Source organism: Phyllostomus hastatus, unplaced genomic scaffold (genome assembly GCF_019186645.2).
Source record: "Phyllostomus hastatus isolate PE091 unplaced genomic scaffold, TTU_PhHast_1.1 phas_contig_1, whole genome shotgun sequence".
NCBI classification, from domain to species: Eukaryota; Metazoa; Chordata; class Mammalia; order Chiroptera; family Phyllostomidae; genus Phyllostomus; species Phyllostomus hastatus.
In genome coordinates this window covers 1,619,610-1,639,964 of record NW_025333498.1, presented here as the reverse complement: position 1 = coordinate 1,639,964, position 20,355 = coordinate 1,619,610, and the positions used below count along the sequence as shown (strand labels likewise).

Genomic DNA, 20,355 nt, shown 5'->3' with positions numbered 1-20,355 from the left:
GACAATTGCTCCTAGGGATACCTGAACCTGAGATGAACTGAAAATATTTTACAGCTTTTGAACTTGCCAGCAGTAGAAGTAAAATTCATACCAATCCCAGCACTCTGAACAGCTGTTACTATAAGGTGATGTTGCTAAAAAATCCCAAAATAGAACAAAGCAAATACCATCCCTGCAAGGGTGCTACTGTGTTTTAGACATCTCCAGCTGGAAATTTAATTGTAATGTAAACAGAGCATACAGAAACAGTTTTCCTGCATCTATTCACCATACTTTATTGAATTGAATAATTGAATCAATAAGTCACAATACTCCATAGTGTGATACCATCTAACATTCTAGAAGCAGAGAAATTTGAACTTTGCTCTTTATTTCCATCTTTCTATAGAACTTAGTTAATATTTCCATTCTAATCAAGTCTTTAAACACTTCTCTTTCTTGTGGTAGTGCCCCATAGCCAAAGACCACCAGAATGCCTGGATTTACTCTTGTTTGCATCAAGAAAGTCCATATGCAATGTCTTGCTAAGAAATTGTATTAACCAATATTCTTCACAGAAACAGAGCCAAAGGAGAGTCTACATAGAGGTGAGAAAAAGAGACAGGATTTGGCCCACATAATTACTGAAACCAAGTAGTCCCACAATCCGGCATCTGCAAATTGGAGAGCCAGAAAAGCCAGTGATATAATTCAGTTCAAGTCCAAAGACCTGAAAACCAGGAATTCCCAATGTCTAAGGGCAGGAGATGTCCTGGCTCAAAAGGAGAAAGCAAATTTATTCTTCCTCTGTCTTTTTGCTCTATTCAGGCCCTCAAGAGGTTGGGTGAGGCCAGTCCCATTGGGGACCATCATCTGCTTTACTCAGTTCACCAATTCAAATGCTAATCTCTACTAGAAACACCCTTCATGGGCTCACTCAGAAATTACGTTTTACTAGCTATCTGGGCATCCCTTACCCCAAACAACTAAAATATAAAATTAGCCATGACAGAGATTATTTTTAAAAGCCTACACTGAGTTACTTCAGGTAGGATTAAAAGAAGCAGGACTTTCCCCTGGCTTGTTTAACATCAGGAAGTGGCACCTACTCTATGACGGGGTGTCTCAAAAGACCTTATCTATGTGGAGATAGACTGTAGTGAGTCCAATGTAATTAATTCAGGAATAGAAGTTGCTCACATTAGTCAAGAAAAGTTATACTTGGTTATTGTGGCTTGGACAATATTTTGGCGCTCAGACATGAGTAATATAACTGATCTTGTCTTTATCCATCATCGCCACAAAAAGATGTCTCTAATTTTGAGATTCTGTCAAAAAGGTTCAACAGGAGACCCAAAGGCCCAGGTTTGAGGGCCGGGTGAGCTTCTAGCCAACACCAAGGCCTAGTTGAAAGTACCAGCCAAGTGCAGTGTGTCAGGAGCTTGCTCTTTCTTATTTGTTTCTATTGAAGATTGTTAATAGAATGTAAAGTATAAAATGTTAAAAAAATGGAAGATTGAGAATTCCTCATAGAAATAATCATCATTGATTTATTATTGATTGTATGTGCTTATTTTTGGAAGTTAAGGCAACATTTTTTCAATTTCCTCACAATTATGTTATTTAAGACATATGTGGTGGTTGACAAGGACACTATTTGTTTTAAGGGCTTTTTATAATTAGATTTTATTTCAGAAATAAATCAGATGTGTATTTGGTGCAAATTTGAAATAATTTATTTCTTGCATGAGCTCTTATTAATGATAAATACACCTCTACCTATTTTAATGTGTACTGATCAAGTCAAGTAACAGAAGGTCATAGTGAGCTCCTTGCTTTTCTGATCTGTGCTCCGCTCTGAATGATGAGTGTGATACCTTGGCCACTACCAATGCAAGCTGATCCAGCAGCATATTTTCCACCTTGACACCTTAATTCATGAACCAGATAATTATTGATCCAGAGCCTTTCAATGACTGATTCAAAGTAATGGCTCTTACATTCACATTGATTTTACTTAGGTCAAGATCCAAGCTCCTCTTAGCTGCCAGGTACTGAGGAGCAAAACCTTAATTCATCTCCACCAAATCCATGTCCTTAAGATTCAGTCTTGTTTTTTCCCCCATTGATAACAGGGACAAAACCAATAACCATGTTAGAGGGATTACATCCAGACACAAGATAGCCCATTATTCTTGCCAGTGCTGCGAACTTATGTTTTATAACAGGATCTTCACTAGCTATGAAAGCATCAGATATTCCTAGCACATTCTTTGCAGTGACAGTCTCTTCTTTCTTCAACACTGCAGGAAGTTTATTTAACTGTTCCAGGCTTGTTTGCGACAAGTATCTCATCTATTTTCATTGCCAATTTTCTTCTTTGTCATCACCATAGTTGATACCATTTCATTATTAAAGTAACCAGCTTCATTAACATCTTTACACCTCTCTTGTGTCTACAGGGCATATTTGTTACATTCTTCTCTGTTTATTTTATATTTTGCAGCTCTGCAGTAATTCCCAAGGGGAATTGAACATGCTGAGCTGTTAATGCTGCTCAAAAAGAATCTTCAGCTTGAGATCTAATCCAAACTTGTTTCTAATACACATGTTTCTGACACAGAAGGGAGTCTGGCTCATGTTCTTGGCTCCGCAGCACAAGACAATTTCAGTGTTTTTAACACAAATTTTGTGATATCCATTCACAATGGATGGAAAACCAGAATTGTGAATCCTATGAATAGTAAGAGCTAAGGTCTCTTTTGAGATTCCCACATGCAAGCTAGCATGCCTTACCAAGCATGAAGCAACTAAATAATTATTTGAGAGTTTATTGTAAAAAACACAGCTCAAGAACAGACACATGGAAGACATACATACAGCAAGGTATAAGGAGGTAAGAAATAAAACTTCCATTTTCTTCTGGGCACTCATAGTAAAAAAACTTTCATTTGTTCACCAATCCAAAGTTCTGGTTAATTTATTTTTCAGTTATAACAGAAATACTTGTAGACAAATATAATTAATCTTCAATAGAATTTTTGTCCATTGGATTCTGGGGAGCATAGTATCATTCGAGGCAATGAGCAGCCATAGATGGAGACCCCTAAAAACTTGGCAAATATAAAATGAGTCTTCATTGCCTTCTTATTATTACACTTATGGTTTTCTTTATACTGAGTTTCTAAGAAGAATTCCGAATTAAAAGAATTAAAGACAAATGTTTAATATATTGAGATGAAAATACAATTTTCAGTGCCATTATGATTTTATGGTAAAAAAGATCTATGAGATCCAAGATAGTGGTAAAATGGGTAGCTATTATAGTCACCTCATCCTAGGTCCAAAATGGAATTATAACTAAAATACAGAGCAAACAACCTAATAACTGACTGAAGACTAACTGAAGAGAGATCTTATAACCAAGGATTTAAAGAAGAAGCCACATCAAGACTGGTAGGAAGGACAGAGATGCAAAAAGGGCTGACCCTGGTACCATGGGTGATAGCTGAGTATCTGGAGGAACATCTCAGCTATGGGGGGTTCCACCCAACAAGCATAATATCTGATCCCCAAGGAAGTCTCCCCAACTCAGAACACCAAAGCCAGGAACAGGATCCCACATAACATCTGGCTGAGAAAATCTGCAGGTATCCTGTCAGCGGGCGAGCAATAGGGGTCTGCTAGAGACACAGCTACCTCTTTTTTTGCTTATTTAATTTGTTAATTGAATTTGTTGGTGTAACATTGGTTAATAAATTTACAGGTTTTCGATATACACTTCTACAATATATCACCTGTGTTTGTCTTGTGTGTTTACCAGTCCAAGTCGAGTCTCCTTCCATGGCCATTTAACCTCCCTTTACCCACTTCTACCTCATCCTGCCCTATATTCCCTCCTTGGAAAAAAATGGAAATAAGAATACAGCAACCCAAAATCTATGGGACACAGCAAAAGCATTTCTAAGAGGGAAATTCAGGAACCCTCTTAAAATGTCAATGTAAAAAATCTTATTCACAGCCAACTTACCCTGGCTTCCAGCAGAGGGAGGACAGATTGGACTAGACATATATGAGGGAAGACAGGTAACTTTGATTGTGGGAAGAGAACTGAAGAAACAGCTGCCATGATACTTGTGCTAAGTTACTCTCTAACACCACAGACACCATCTTTCTTGGGTGGAGCACTTCCCTCCATATAGCACCAACCTGGGAGAATTCAACAGTCCCACCCTGCAAAGCTGGTGCTCTGCTTAGAAGGCAGCAGTCTGAATTGGGGTGTAGAAGTCTGGGTAGATTCAGGAGATGTCATTGACTGAGTTGTGTGTCTCTGAGGAGGGGCCACCCTACCCACCTTCCCCCAAACCCAGACAACCCCACCCCTTTGTGGGAGATACACTAGCACCATTTTCTCCACTCCTTACAGCCCTGCCTTGCTGAAATCAGGACCCTGATAGAATATGGGACAGACTGAATTGTGTAGGACTAGGACAGGGGCCATTTTTTCCTTCCATGCATGGCTGGTGCAGAGCTCTCCCCACAAATGCCTGAATCATGGTCTATCTGGGCCTGATACACTCTGCTAGCCTCACCCTGATGGCTCCCTGAGACCATGCCTGACCATAAATGTATGTGAACACCCAACAATGACAGCTAGGCTTGTTACACCTAAGGCATTTGCTGAGTCACCTCAGATCCAGCACTGACACTGAGTTTGTATCAAACTGGTAAACACTATTTGCCCTTACTGGTAACTCACTGAAGACTTACTTCATGCAACTTGAGTACCACCAGAGGAGCTTTCAGTGACTAGGTCTAAAAGGCAGCTGACAAGCTGAGACAAGCAGAGGGGGATCTCAGGGTGCATTGTGGCTTTTGCTGAACTGTCTGTGGACCTGGTGCTGGTAAAAGCCAGCCTTGGTATGCAGGTTGGTCTTTTTGATGCATACCCAGGCTCAGCAAAGGCAGTCACAAATGATGGATCATTTTGCAGCCAATAACAGGTGGCCCAGGGCCAGTCAGAGGCATCATCTGACATTGGTCTGCACCAGAGTCTCTCTCAAAAAGCCCCAGAACTAACACACCCACAGACAACATCAGACTAGGATCCAATTAGCTTCACAAGCAGCATACCCAAAAGAAGATCTTGACAGGACCAGACTCTGCTTAGGTGAATTCCGCTTTGTGTCATCAGCACTTGCACATAGTCTATACATTGGTTGAGACTGATCTCATAGGCAGCCAGCCTTAGAGTCTACCCTGTGCTTGAACAAGTCAGCAGCAATCAAGATTCAATTACAGCAGAACAGACACATAATTTACACAAAAATCATCCCTGGAGCAGCCACCTCAGGGGATCGAGGAGATTATACCACTGGTCCCACAATACACGTATACCTAAGGCCACCCTACCAAGACTGAAAGTCATAGTGTTACGGAAAAGACAACTCAGATGGCCTCGGAGTTTGCAAAGTGGGGTTTATTCACGCATGCAGACCCAGAGGAGATAAATTCCAAATTCCGGGCACGAAGCTTAAGCTGGAGTTTGCTTATATTCTTGTTACAAGGTGAAAAGGGGTGGGGAAACAACTGCTAAAAGCAAGCATACAGAAGCAGGAAGCGAGGGTTAGTGTATGACCTTGAGATAACTGCTTATCTGGGAAAGGCTGCTGTCTGGGAACGGCTGCTGGTCGGCTCCTACCTAAGAATGGCTACTGTTCAGCTACGTCCTGTCACAATAGCAGGTCTACTTAATGCATAGACACAAACACAAACAGATAGCCAAAATGGGGAGATAAAGAAACATGCCCTAAATAAAAGAACAGGATGAATCTCTAGAAAAAAAGATTTAAGGAGACGGGAACCTAGTAATGTACCAGATAAAGAATTCAAAAAAAAATGATGATAAAGATGCTCAAGGAACAATAAAAATAACAACAGCATGAAAAAGAACATGAAAACAATAGAAAAAGAACAAATCAGAAATAAAAATATAATATCAGAAATGAAGACTTCATTAGAAGGAATAAATAGTAGGTTGAAAAAAAGCAGAGGATCAAATCAGTGGTGTGAAAGACAAGGTAGCAGAAAACACCCAATCAGAACATCAGAAAGAAAAATAATATTAAAGGATAATTTATGGAACCCTTGGAACAACCCTTGAGAAGCATAACAACAATAAAATCATAGAGAGTAAGAGATCAAGAACCTATTTGGACAAATAAGAACAAAAAACTTCCCTAACCTAGTTAAAATAAATAAATAAATAAAATGAAAAGACACATAGGTCCAGGAAGTGCAGAGAGTCCCAAACAAAATGAACTCAAAAGCTCACAACAAGACACATCATAATTAACATGGCAATAGTTAAAGGCAAAGACAGAAACATAAAAGTAGAAAGCAAAAGATAATTAGTTATCTACAAGGGATCTCCAATAAGAGAGCTGATTCTCACTAGAAACATTTTAGGCCAGAAGGGATTGGCATAAAATATTCAAAATAATGAAAAGCAAGGACTTACAGCCAAGACTACTTCACCCAGCAACAATATCATTTAAAATTGAAGAAGAAATAAAGAACTTTCCAGACAAAATAAGCTAAACGAGTTTGTTACCACCAAAACAGTATGACAGGAAAAGTTAAAGTGTCTTCTTTAAAAAGAAAAATAGCAGTGGCTGGTGTGGCACAGTAGATTGAGCACTGGCCTATGAATCAAAGTGTTGCTGGTTCAATTCCCAGTCAGGGCATGTGCCTGGGTTGCAGGCCAGGTCCCCAGTAGGGGAAATGCAAGAGGCAACCACACATTGATGTTTCTGTCCTTTTTTCTCCCTCCCTTACCCTCTCTCTAAAAATAAGCACATACAATCTTAAAAAAAAGAAGCAGTAAAACAACCACAAGAAAAAAATAATAGAAACATGGATATAGAGAGTAAAATGAAATAAATACATATCTATCAATAATCATTTAACATGTAAACAGCTTAAATACTCCAATCAAAACACACAGGGGAGCTGAATGGATAAGAAACAGAGATCTATGTATATGAAGTCTGTCCAGAAAAATTTCAACCATTGTCAACATAACAAAAATGGTTTGCTTGACACTGATGTAACCTGGCATCCAAGGAGAGTGAACTGGAATGCACATGTGTGAACAATGACAATTTCATGGTACTATTCATTTGGGGCTGTAGACTCCCATTGAGTGAGCATGTGCACTGTATGACCATCACATTCAAAATGAGCAAGTAGAGCAATGAATCTGCATCAAATTTTGCATTAAGCTTGAACATCCCTCTGCAAAAACTGTTTGGATGATTCAGAAGGCCTCAGTTATGGGTAACTGATGATTGGCAGCTTCATCATGACAACTTACCTGCTCATGCATCACATCTTGTGCAGAGATTTTTGGTGAAACATCAAATCACCCAGGTGATTCAGGGTAGATGTGGGGCCCTGAGACTTCTGGATTTGTCCTATTAACATAGCGCCTGTATCTTATGTAAAGGCATTAATTAATTAATCCACTTAATTAATTAAATTTTTTATATATTATCTGAAAGAGTTTATAATTATCTGTATTTCTTTCACATTTTTAATATTGTTCTGTTATGTCATGAATCCTGATGCATACTCATTAGATAGGAGGTTGGTTTTTGTTCTTTCACACACATCCTCTCCATACTTAAGATACTACTATAAAGTTGTTTTGCAAATTAAGAATAGAAAGCAGAATTCTCAACAGCAGGTTCATTAGGTGGCTAAGATGTATTTATAACCAATGTTTAAAAAATACATATACTTGTAGAAATGAAGCTTATAGACAATAATGCTTATCTATTTTATATATGTAGAGAGACTTTCCCCAGAAATACCAATTTACTTTTACATTGATCATACTTGTTAGCTACGCTGTCACGTAAAACAGATATGACTGGTCTCTAATGGCATCTGGCAGAAGTGAACCGAGATTGCAGCACACAGATTGGTTAGGCCTCCAAGCCAATCTGTGCAGGTTTCAATTCCGGTAATCAGTGACATGTGGTAATCATTCTCCTTGGTTACAAGTGCTGACAGAAACTAGAGACCTGTTTTCAAGCTAGATCAAAAGCAGCTAAGTATAAACATAAAAATCCTCCTCAGAGTAAAAGTTTAATCTCCTTTTAAGAAAAAAAGGAAGGTATAACATAGCTTTTTTGTTCATGTTTTCAATTATTTTGCAGCCAGGTAGATTAAGTGTAAACAACCCAGTGAAGGATAACCACAGCAGGGATGTCTTCTTCTGGAGTTCCCAACAAAAACTCGAGCTGCAGTCCAGAATTCAGCATAGGGCTTTAAACCACTGCGCTGGTGCTCGCTCCTCCAGTCTCCTTTTCAGCTACTTGTTAGAGCTGTGTGAAGCTTTTATCTTGTGAAGCTTGCCAACCTCAGGAATATTTTATAAGTTACTAGCTTTGCAACTTTTGCAGAATACATTCAAACATCACTTTTACTGGCAGCAAAGCTACAAATGTTTTTCCAAAGATTAAAAAAAAAGTATACAAAAAGGAACCCTAGTGGAAACAAAAACTGTTGTTTCCCTTCGAACCCTTTTGTTTTCTGTAACTTGAAGTGAAATCATGCCAGGAGTAAAGGTCAGCAGACCATCCTCCTGAGGTTATCATTCTCCATCAAATCTCTTTCCAGACATACAAAACCACTGTAAGTAATAAGCTTCTTCCACTATTTTTTTTCAAATTTTTAATTGCTTTTCTTGGTTAAAATATTCCTTAATAATTTATTATTTTTATTTTCTTTTTTCAAATAATTAGCCCAATTTAATTTGTTAACAAGCTATCATCTTTCAATATGTAATATTTATTTACTAGATGACAAAAAAGCCCATGGATTTTTTAAATAAACTCAAAAATCATATTAAAAACACACCATTCTTTTTCAAAATGTTCACAGTGGTACACTGTTGTTTTTAACCACAAATAATTCCTGTGGAAACTTAGAAGGCATTATGGACAGCTATATGTTAGCTCTAATGAACAGAACAAACCTGATTTTAGGCATAGAATTAAACTGTTCTCAAAATTTGACATGTATAACTAACTCAATAAGAAATATTAAAACTGATCTTGGTAAGAGAAATTTGGGAGCAGACCTATACAATTTGCCTGGCTTATGAAAGAAAAGAAAACAAAAAGAGAATATCTAATACAATTAAGGGCCTCAGCATCACAGATATTTTTATTTACTACCTGATACTCATTCTCTCTTTAGATATTATTTAAGGTTAGTGTATGAAGTCTCCATTGGAATCTGCCCTGGATTCTTCTGGAGCAGGTGTCCGCATGACCCAAGTCAAACAACATACTCAGTGGTAAAAGTCCCAAGCCTGCTTATGCAGAATAAATCTTATAAATGTATGGTGTTTACATGAAATATTTTTCTTCCCCAGAACTAGAAATGTAGGAACTGTAGCCATCTTTCCACCAGAAAGAGAATTTGGGGGTAATTTTTCTAATTTACTGGAAACAAAGTAAAGATAAGGTCAGAGAGAAAACCAAGACCTAGAATATCGTTCAAGCCACTGCATTAAGTCTGATCAGCACTCACTCCTATCCATGGAAGTTTCAGCCAATCAACTGCAGGCCATGAGAGGCCACTGTATAATGAACCACACTGGTAAACCAAGCAACCAGCAGAAGCAATGGCATCCAACACATCACCCTCCCCACACACCAGAAAAAGTGAGCTCTCCCAACTAGTCTCTTGAGAGGGAAGTGCTGGCTGGTTTGTCTAGGAGAAGATGGAAAGAGAGAAATGAGTTTTTGCTGCTCCTCTTTCAGATGTAATGACCACTTAAAGTGAGAACAGTATTCACTGCAGTATGTTTCAGATGCTACTGGATAGGTTGATGGCTTAAACTGAGTGAAACCATGGCTTCCACTGGAAATAAAAATTCAAGGTTCATCCAATTTATTTAACTTATTTAGAAGTAACCATTAATAAAAGTAATTAATTTAAAAATTAATGAATCAGGGAAAAGCCTAAGCCAGCCAGGCAGTCAGAATAATAAGCATAAACTACGACTGTCCTGGGAATCCCAAAATGACTTGCCTTGAGGAATTATAAAACTGAAGGATAGTTGAAGGTAATACCTGTGAGCTTTGGCTAGTATGTAATGAAACATGACTTTATTAATTCAACTCAGTAAACTTTCTTCTGCAGACTATCATGAACAACAGGTAATCAGAATAAAATTTCTTACAATAAAATACCATCCATGCATTGGTGGAAAAAGACACATGTGCAGATGGTTATGCACAAAGGTTACAATGTTCAGGTGGGTTGTGAGCACTCAGGAGATGGCCTGCTAACTCTTTTGCTCTTCTGGAGGAACAGGGAGAAAAAGGAATCAGGAAAGTTTTGAAAAGGAGCAAAATGGGAGCTGCATAAAATGAAATAAGAGATATTTGGTAAGTAATTAAGAAAAGGAAGAATTTAGCCTCAAGTAAGGGGACAGAAGGCACGAAAGCATGAGGTCTAACAGGAAATGGTAAGTTTGATGCTCTGCAAACCATTCACTACACCACAAAGTACTGACTCACACTTGCCCCTAGGTGACACTAAAGAGAGTTTTCAGGAGGCTTCAGTTAAGCTAAAATAATTACGTGGCTCATGTTTATAAACCACTTCACAATTCATAGCAGAATTTTATGTTCACCATTTTGTGTATAATCAGGTTACTCTCCTAAAAATGTCACAAAATGCCTTAATAACTTTAGGTTAATTTTGTTATAAAATATTAAATCCTCCTAAGCCTTATTTGAACCAAAGTTAAATGATTTAGAATGATGCTGAGAGAAATTTTACTGAATAAATGTGTCACATCTTTCAGTTTTTCAGCAAATGTATCCGTACTTTTGGATTTCTGTGATTTCAATAAATTTACACAGGTTAATTTTTATAAGTAAATTTAATGAAAGATTCCTTATTTTCAGTATAAAAGCTTTGATTTAAATTTAGGGAGATAGCCCTGACTGGTGTGGCTCAGTGGATTGAGTGTGGGTTTGCGAACCAAAGGGCTGCAGTTTGATTCCCAGTCTAGGGTACATGCCTGGGTCCCTTTCTCCCTCCCATCCCCTTTCTAAAAATAAATGAATAAAATATTTTTTTTTAAATAAAGAAATTCTGAGAGACAAAGCTGTTATATTTTATCAAATTTGAGAAAAAATAAAATAATACGAAATTCCCTACAAAATTAAAGAACATTTTATTCTCCTTTACTACATACAGTACAGTCATTTCCACTTTTATTGTTTGTATTTAAAATACAGAAGAAACCTTACCATGAAAATATTATACATAGAACCAAAAGATAAACAACTTTCATTGATTCCCACCTGTATTCCCAGAGAGCCAAGAGAGTTATTTTGTTTAATTAAACAAAATTAAATTATAAAATAAATTTAGAAATACTTTCAAAATAATCGCGATGTGCATTTTTCTCCAATCTCCCTGCCTGCCAAATTTATCCCATTAGTTAGGCAAACATTTACACTACATAATTAAAAACTTTCTTCTTTACCTAATAGAAGTTGTTCAGTCCAGTATGTTTATTTTTACCCAAGTACAATATGTTGTTTTTATTATAATGACCTATTATTTTAATTTCTTATTTAGCTTATGATACACTCTGGTTGTATATATGGTATTAATTGTTGATATTTTAAATATCTGGACCATTAAGTACACAATGAATTACATCATTTCTTCCCTTAACTCAAATGATTTTAGTAGAAAGAAAAAAAATACACTATTTTGAACCTACATGGATATGTAGCATAATGCAGAACTCTGATAACTGTCTACTGTTGTGGACTTGTTAATTTACTGGGCTGCCATAATGAAGTGTAATAAAATGTGTAGAGAAAGCTATTGCCCCATGTTTCAAGAGGCTAGAAATACAAAGTCAAGGTGTCAGCGGGGTTAGTTCCTATTGAGAGGTGTAAGGGAAAATTTATTCCATGTTGCTATCTTACTTCCTTACAAGTATTCTTTGGTGTTCTTTGGCCTGTACATGCATCCCATTGACTTTTGTTTCCATCTTTTTTAAAATCTGTTATTTTATTTTATTTTTATTGTACATTATTGTTTGTGCTGTTACAGCTGTCTCCCACTTTTTTCCCCTTTTCCCACCTTCAGCCAGCCCACCAACTTCCCTCTTGTGATCCCCATATTGTTGTCTATGTCCGTGGTTTTGGCATATTTATTCCTTGCCGAATACCTTCACCTTTTTTCACCCAGTAATCCCCCTTCTCCCAACAGCTGTCAGTCTGTTTCATGTATCTATGCTTCTGTTTCTATTTTCTTAGTTTATTTTATTTTGTTCATTAGAATCCACATATAAGTAGATAATATGGTATTTGTTTTTCACTGAAGGGCTTATTTCACTTAGCATACTACCCTCCAGGTCCACCCAAGCTGTCAAAAAAAGTTAGAATTCCTTTTTTTTTTAACTGTGTCATAGTGCTACAGAACAACAAGGGGGGCCTGGGACGATATGCTATTACCCTAAAGGAACCCTCAGGTTCGTTATGTCCACCACCAGAGGAAAAATGTCTCTCAATGCCAGAGATTGGTGAAAAGGAAAGGAAATGTTTATTTAATGCTGTACAGACTTAAAGTAGTGGCCTAATGTCTTCATCAAAATCCCAAAGTCCCTTAAAACACGCACAAACACACACAGTCCTTCCTTCCTCCCTTTGCCCAGTCTTGGGTACCATATCTCAGGAAAAGAAATAGAAGTCCATGGCTCAGGCATCCCCCAGTTCTTCCCAGTAATCTGTCTCGGTTGGTAGGCCTCCCTCAGTTCTTAGCACCATCAGCTGTGTCGCCGGGATCTCTGCTAAAGCTAAAGCCGGGTGGTGGTTCCCCCTGCTAATGCCACAGGGGTCCCCCCCTCTGTGGGGGGCAAAGCCTCGAGGTTCTCTCTCCACTGCCCCAGCCATGTGGTCCTCCCTGCACAATGGCTGTGGGAGTCTCCACTCAGCCAAAACCGCGTGGTTTTTCCTCCTCGATGGCTGTGAGGAGGGGGTTTGCCACTCTGCCAAAGCTGAGTGGCAGTTCTCTGCTAAAGCCGCATGGTGATTCTCTCTCGCAGGGCTGCAGGAGTCCCCACTCTGCCAAAACCACATGGTTCTCCCTCCAATGGCTGCCAGGTCTGGGTTTAAATCCCCACGCCAATCATCCTCTGCAGCCCCATTTCCCACTCCTCCCACATTCGGCCTCACGTGCCAGAACTCATATCCTTCCAGCTTTACTGAGCTGCCATCATGAGTCTGGGCAGGTGTGGCCCCATGTCATGGAGCCAATCATCTCCAAGCTCCCACGCAGGCGCTGTAACTTGGGGGACCTGCCCCCCAGTTACATCTTGGTGGGGAAGTTACTTCCATTCCCCTGGCTCAGAGCTTGACCACAGCTATTTAACATATCTATGCAACCAGTCAAAGGTTATAGATATGTTAAATGCCCATGCCAGAGGTTAGCTGCAAAATTGTTGCTGTACAAAACAGCCCCGCATGTTCTTGCTCCATGTGTCCCTTCCCCCAGCTCACACCTGTGGGGGAAGGGGTGAAGACATCTTAAAATCTCCTGGACACCTTGAATTCTGGACCCCATTTCAAATTCCCATTTGGGGCCTCCCTCTTGACTGCACCCTGTTACAATAGTATTCCATTGTATAAAGCTTTTTCATCCACTCGTCTACTGATAGGCACTTAAGTTGTTTTGTATTTTGGCTATTATAAATAAAGTTGGAATGAACATAGGTGCATATATTCTTTCAAATTAGTGTTTTAAGTTTCTTTGGACAAATTCCTAGAAATGGAATTGCCAGGTCAAAGAATAGTTCCAACCCTGGTTGGTGTGACTTAGTGGATTGACTGCTGGCCTGAGAACCTAAGGGTTGCCAGTTCGATTCCCAGTCAGGGCACATTCCTGGGTTGCAGGTCAGCTCCCCAGTAGGGGCACATGACAGGCAACCACACATTGATGTTTCTCTCCCTCTCTTTCTACCTCCCTTCCCCTCTGTCTAAAAATAAATAAATGCAATCTTTAAAAACAAAAGGCAGTTTCATTTTTTTATTTATTTAGGTAACATTATACTGTTTTCCACAGTGGCTGCACCAGTCTGCATTCCCACCAACAGAGCAAAAGGGTTCCCTTTTCTCCACATCCTCACCAGCACCTTTTTATTTATTTTTATTTTTTGATGATAGCTATTCTGACAGGTGTGAGATGGTATCTCATTGTGGTTTTAATTTGCATTTCACTGATGATTAATGATGTTGAGCATTTTTTTATGTATATCTGGGCCATCTGTATGTCTTCTTTGGAGAAGCTTCTATTCAGGTCTTTTGCCCATTTTTTAATTGGATTATTTGTCTTCTTGGTGTTGAGTTGCATAAGTTCTTTGCATATATTGGACATTAAGCCCTTATCAGATGTATCATTGGAAAATATGTTCTTCCATACAGTAAGTTCCATTCTCACTTTGCTGATGGTTTCTTTAGCTGTGCGGAAGATTTAATTTGGGTGCAGTCCTATTTATTTACTTTTGTCTTTGTTTCCCTTGCCCTAGGAGATATCTGAGATTCAATGCTTAAGTTTTCTGGTAGAATTTTGATGGCATCACAATTTATACATAAGTCTTTAATCACTTTTGAGTTTATTCTTGTGTATGGTATAGCTTGGTGGTCTAGTTTCATTTTTTGGAATGTACCAGTCCAGTTTTCTCAACACCATTTATTAAATAAACTATTTTTTCTCTATTGTATGCTCTTACCTCATTTTTCAAATATTAATTGATGATAAAAGCGTGGGTTTATTTCTGGCCTTTCTGCTTTGTTCCTGACCTACATGCCAGTTCTTATGCTAGTGCTATGCTATTTTGATTAGTATGTCATTGTAGTATAGTTTGACATCAGATATTTTTGTACCTGCAGTTTCGTTCTTTTTTTCTAAAGTTTACTGAGGTTATTCAGAGTCTTTTTTGTTTACCTGTTTCATATGCATTTTGGAATATTTTTCTAGATCTCTGAAATATTCCATTGGTATTTTAATAGGAATTGCCTTGAATCTATAGATTGCTTTGGGTAGTATGGACATTGTAGTCATGTCAATTCTTTCATCCATGAACACAATATATGCTTCCACTTATGTGTATCTTCCTCAGTTTTTTTCTTCAGTGTTCTACAGTCTTTAGTACAGATCATTTACCTCTATGACTAAATTTATTCCTAGGTACCTTATTTTTTGTTGCAGTAGTACATGGGATTGTTTTTTGTTTCTTTGTTTGTTTCTCTTTCTGACAGCTTATTATCAGTGTATAAAAATGCCATAAATTTCTGAGTATTTATTTTGTATCCCGCTACTTTACCAAATTCATTTATCAGTTCTACTAGATTTTTGATGGAGTCTTTAGGGTTTTCTATGTACACTGTCATGTTATCTGCAAACAATGAGAGTTTTGCTTCTTCCTTTTTAATTTGGATGCCTTTTACTTCTTCTTGTCTGATCACTGTGGCTAGGACTTTCAGTACTATGTTGAATAAGAGTGGTGAAAACAAATATCTCTGTCCTATTTGGCATCTTAAGGGAAATGTTTTTGTTTTTTCCCCCATTGAGTATGTTGTTAACTGTAGGTTTTTCATATGTATATGATCTTTATTATGTTAAGGTATGATTCCTCTATTCCCACTTTACAGAAATTTTTTATCATAAATGGGTGCTGGATTTTACTAAATGCTTTCTCTGTATCTATTGATATGGTCAGGTGACTTTTATCTTTCAATTTCTTTATGTGATATATCACATTTATTGATTTGCAAATATTATACTAACTTTGATCCCTGGGATAAATCCCTCTTGATCATGGGGTATGATCTTTTTAATGTATTGCTGCTTCAGATTCACTAATATTTTATTGAGGGTTTTAGCATCTATATTCATCACAGATACTGGTCTATAATTTTCTTTCTTTGCTGTGTCTGCTTTCATCTGCACATGGAGTTTTGTATGTGGTGTGTTTGCATGTGTTTATCTGTCTAAACTTCTTCATTTTTTAAAAGGCATAATCATGTTGAATTATAGCTCAGCCTAATGAACACACCTTAACTTGATCATCTGCAAAGACCCTATTTCTTAAATAAGGCCACATTCACAAGTACTATGGTTTACCCCATAACAATGACTGAGTTTTGAAATGCTTTTCTTTAAACACACTGAGAAATTATTAAACTATGCATCACAACACCTGAGTTTAAATTCATCCCCTGTTGATCATAAAGGGATCATCATTTCTTCATGTTCTGAGCTTTCACAAATATACCTGGACATCCAGGTGATGCTTTATCTTATCTGAATCAAGAATGAACACAAGATGTCAAGAACAGATTGAAATGAAAACTTATAAAAAGGGCTTTTGAGAAAAGTGGGGATATTTGAAAAAAGGATAGAAATAAAAAAATAAGTAAAATATGAAGAAGAAAAAGCAGTTGAAATGGAAGAGTAGCAAGACTAATTCACTTTTTAATTTGGACACACAAAAAAGGAAAAGTTCACAAAATCTTATTTTTCTGTCTGTGCCTTCTGAGGGATGCTATGAGCATGACAATCAAGCAATGATCACAGACCTATAGGGCTCTTCCAAAATATTATGAAAAACATTTCAGGGACTACTCATGGGAAAATGGGGTATAGTGGTAAGATTTATTGAAGCTGAAAAACCACAAAGGACTGTTTTCAGGTACTTGGAGTCTGTGTCTCATTCATGGCCAGGTGGTTCAGCTACGTTCCACTGTGGAAGAAGTTCGGCCTTGTATTCACCAAAAAGGGCAAGGGTGCAAAATTTTTATGCCATCAGTTCAGTCAATGTCAAAACTTTGTCTAGCTCAGTTTCTTTCCCCATTCTGCCAGCTTTGTCTGCTTCCAGCTGCACACCAGCCAGTGCTGTGTTGCCATACCAAGGCCTACATTTTGGCCCATTCTGTGCCTGGGTTCATACTGCTGCTATGGAGAAAGACCATGCAGATGCATGGCCTAGCGTACAATTTAACACATGCTACCGAGAGAGGCCTTTGTTAAACTTTGATCATATTATCTCAGGTTCGGGAAAAACCAGGCATTCTTTCAAACTAAGCAATCTTTTTCCCAATCCTTCATGGGCATGTGATGGGCCCTACCCCTAACCGATCCTGTCTTTTCCCAGATTAGGCACCTCCTGTTTATGGTTGCCATCTTGGCTTCTACCGCACATGCACCTAAGTTCTGCTCTATCATCTGATTTCTACTGCTCATGTGCTTACCTTCATCACCATAGTCTGGACAAATGGACCAGCTGTTCCCCAGGGCAATCCTTCCTCCCTACTTGAGGAGAAAGAGGAGTCTTACTCCCCTGCATGGGGCCATGTGGCTATCCCCTGGAGTGTGTGAAGCTGTTGCTTGCAACCTAATTAAACTTAGACAGTTTTTCTCCCTTCTCTTTTATTAATATGTAGCCATTTATGCTAACAATAATAATAAATAATAGAACTCTTTTCATTTCAATATATATTTTGTGGTTCATGTAAGTGTAAATAGGTCACATGATTGATTTTCATATTGTGTTGAATGTGTATTGAAATGCAGAATCTACATATTTTAATGCATATTGATGGCTATAGCTAAACAGTCAATTTATATATCTCAGTCCAAATTTAGTGATGTTTTATTCAAATTTAATCATGCTTAAAATACTCAGAGTAACCGCAAGATTTAGAAGATCTTAAACAAAATTCACACTTTGCACTATTTTACAATCAATTGATGATACTCTAATTCTAGTCAAATATTGGAAATATACATAAATTTAATCTTGAAATTGTTATTTCGAAGATTCACATTTTAAAATGGTCAAAAGATGGTATACATTTAAATGAATCAATGGATAGTTGTTGAACAAGTATAAACTTGTCTAGATAATTATTTTCATCAAGATTCAACAGAATGACTTGATTATAGAGGATGCCAGTCAGAGTATTTGGAACACATGTTATCAAATAAGGCTCAAAAATAATTTTCATAACCCATCAGTAATTAAATACCAAGGATATAACTGTGAATGATCATGTAAACCTTCATCAGAGTAACTTCTTTCAGGATTTCACTCCCTTGAATCATTGGGAACACAATTGCTATTCCTTATCCCATGTTTGTTTGCAGAGTTTTTTTCAATTAACATGTTTCAAAAATATGAATTTCTGATTGTGCCATAATTACATATCACCCAAAATCACCATGTAAGAGTAAAAAGTTTCAACTGATTTTTAACAAGAATTTAACATAGTTATTTCTCAAAAAAATGCATTATTGAATATTACCTATTTGTATATGACATGAAGTTTTAATACACAAATATTCCAAAACACAAATCTAGAAATGTTTTGAATATGCAGATAAAAATTAATATATACATGAATGAATGAATGGGTATCATAAATGCCTAAATTGCAAGATTCAAAGAGAAGCATTAGTCAGTGCCAATCTCAAGGGTTCTGAAGACCAACTCACTGAATTTAATTACTAGATAAGTCTTGCACTAACCATGTGTACCAGGCAGTTTACTGGACTTTTTAAAACATGTATACAATAAAGAGGCTTAATTTTAGTGCATCCATTTATATGGAGTAGTGAAGATTAAATCAATTAATCTAGCTAAATGCACTGCATCTTAGTATTGTATTAATTTGCTAGGGCTGACAAAACAAAATACCACAGACTGGGAGGCTTAAACAATAAAAAATTATGTTTTTACAGTTCTGGAGGTTGGAAGTTCAAGACCCGGGTGTCAGCAAATTTGGTTTCTCCTGAGGCCTCTCCCATTGACTGGAAGATGGCCATCTTCTTACAGTATTTTCTCATGGCCTGTCCTGTGTTTTGTGCATCATGGTGTCTCTTCCTCCTCTAATAAGGACACCAATCATGTTGGTTTGAGACCTCACCTTTATGACCCCATTTAATCAGAATTACTTCTTTAAAGGCCCTATCTCCAAATACAGTCATAGTGAGATTTAGGGGTCCAACATCTAAATTTTGGAAGAACACAATTCAGTCCTTAATAAGTAGTAAATATTATTAATATTTGATATATGATTATTTGGACTTTATTAATCAAAATATAATGGCTGAATTGGAAAAACTGAATTTATATTTAAATGAATAACAATTCAATTTTTCATATGACTTTAAAAGTCTGAAAATAAGTACAATGTGAGTCAGTCTGCTGTTCGTCTGCTGAGAGCCTAATACCAACATGAGGATGGCTGTTTCACATTAAAATCAGAGCCTGGAGAGGGGCTCCCCCAGTGTCATCCGGACTAATGCCAGTGTCCACACACATTGTTTCAATTGTGAGTAATCAAATCAAACAAACTCTACCTCTGCCACTTCTGTTTCTCTCAGAATATAACAGTATACTTAAAGTTACCTGTAAAAGCAAAAGAAGTGACTAAACACCTTTTGCTCAGTTCACGCTGTGCAGTCAAAGGGAACAGTGGATAGTGCTACAATATCTAATTTCAGTGGATATCCTAAGAGAAATAAATGAAATGCATTAAAATATTATTAAAATGGAGACTTTTTCAAATTTATGATAATTTATGACAGATACTACATTACAATATTATGTTATTGCTGTAGATTTAAAATCGAATATTTTATAAAATAGGGGAGAAATATTAAGAATTTCTTCTCTTTCAACCAATAGCAATGGTTAATAAAATGTAATTAAACATAATTAGATATTTCTATAGGGGTATGTGTGTGTGTGTGTGTGTGTGTGTGTGTATAGTGTTATGGAAATAAAGTTAATTGCAGGATTCTTTATTTTCCTCAATTGACTAACAAAGTCAGAGATTAATTTAAGTTTCTTGGATATCAGGTTTAGCATACTTTAACCTACTGAACTTTACCCCTAAGTAATTCACAAGCTGCCTTTTCATACTTAACATTTTAAAAGAGCACATTTACTTTCTTTGTTCTCTGTAATTTTTATTGTGTTTCCCATTTAGTCTTATCAGTTTTCAACACTTGGTTCATTTCCATTACTATCTTTTTTCTAGTCCAATTATTTTCAATGAAACATACATGCTTTTTTTGTCTGCTTAGTTTGACCTTTGACATAGTTAAATATCATCTCTGAAAATGAATGGTAGCAATGGAAAAATATAAAGCATTGGATATTTTGTGGGATGAGTGTTTCAGAGAACAGTCACTCTTCTACTGTGGAAAACAGAAGACAGAGACAAGAGGGCAAATGCCAGTTACCAGTATTATGCAAAAGGCAAC

General features: G+C 37.2%; 1 pseudogene; it reads right to left on the bottom strand.

Annotated features, from left to right (window-relative positions):
- Positions 1-1,797: 1,797 nt before the first annotated feature.
- LOC123813836 lies at positions 1,798-2,844 on the bottom strand (annotated as a pseudogene).
- Between the last annotated feature and the right edge of the window lie 17,511 nt (positions 2,845-20,355).